This window comes from Bison bison, unplaced genomic scaffold, assembly GCF_000754665.1.
Source record: "Bison bison bison isolate TAMUID 2011002044 unplaced genomic scaffold, Bison_UMD1.0 scf7180017864149, whole genome shotgun sequence".
Lineage (NCBI taxonomy): Eukaryota > Metazoa > Chordata > Mammalia > Artiodactyla > Bovidae > Bison > Bison bison.
The window spans coordinates 1,090,862-1,092,296 of NW_011494721.1; positions in this window are offsets into that span (position 1 = coordinate 1,090,862).

Sequence of the window (1,435 nt, forward strand, 5' to 3'; positions counted from 1 at the left end):
TCTCATGATGTACTCTGCACATAAGTTAAATAAGTAGGGTGACAATATACAGCCTTGACGTACTCCTTTTCCTATTTGGAACCAATCTGTTGTTCCATTTGCAGTTCTAACTGTTGCTTCCCAACCTGTATACAGTATGAAAAAGAACTAAACTTGTGGCTAAAAGCAGGAATATTTAATGATAAATAGAAAAATTGGGTGGTCTGTGTCTCTCCATGTGTCTGTGAATATGCAGGAATGCACAATAAATTGGAAGCTATTATATTTTTTAAAATATATTTATATATTTATCTAATTAAGTAAAGGTTTGTTTTAGAAATATGTACATATATGAAAAATAAAAAAATCCTACACATATAGATCATGTTAAATTCTTAGCTTATTATTAATTCTATAAAAATAGATTATTTCATGGTATTTTATATCATTTTTCTCCATTAGTATTTAGTGGCCATCTCTAAATTATATTGTTCAGAGGTAATTTATTATTTTTAATATTTGAGATACAACCATTCTTGCTATTTATTGATTAGTAGTCACTTTGCTTCTTGTTTGTGGCTAACTACAAAAAATATTTCAAAAATATGCTTATAAATTATCCTTATATACCTTTATTTGATTTATGGAGCAGTTCTTAATTAAAGAGTTGATGAAATGAAAAATGTATGAAAATTTAATTTTCATAGAAGTTACTCTATTTTTTTGGAAGACATTGTGTATTTTCAACTTTTTAGTTGAAGTTTGTTAGATTGTTTTTATCTGGTTACATTTTTTTGTTTAATTATCACAGTTATCTCCTTAAAAGATACCAATAATGTGCATACTGATATGCATTGGCCAAATTATCATTTTTTTCTAATCATGTTTAATACTTTGTCCATTTCAAATTAATGCATTTTTTTAAGCTCTGTTCTTCCCACACTTCATATATTTTCTGCAATAATATTCCTTCTTTTTTGCTTCTAATTTGGCCTTAATTTGTGTGATTGCTTTATTTCGTTCTTCAATATTTTTCTTGAATTATTTCTTTCATTTAGTTATTTGTTAATGCTTCCTTAGGTTTTTTCTATGTGTCTTATTCATTCTCTTTTATAGATAATTGTTTCACTATTATTTTTTAAAATTCACAAGCATATGCAGTCATTCCTCTTTTGGCAATGTCTCTGACATTTATTTTTTATTCATCTTTTTCTTACCTATTATATATATATGACCATTATTGGCTACAGTTTAATATCTTTTAGTTATTCTTCTTCTTTGTACATATTTCTATTTTCCTTGAATATTAAGAAAGTTCAAATGAGGAGCAGTAAGGTATATATTCTTAGCACATATAAATTTTTTTCATGACATGGGATCAACTTTGTGTGTCTATTTAGTGCTCTTCTTCTGATAAAAATTTGTCACTTCAGAATATCTCACAAAACAATGTGAC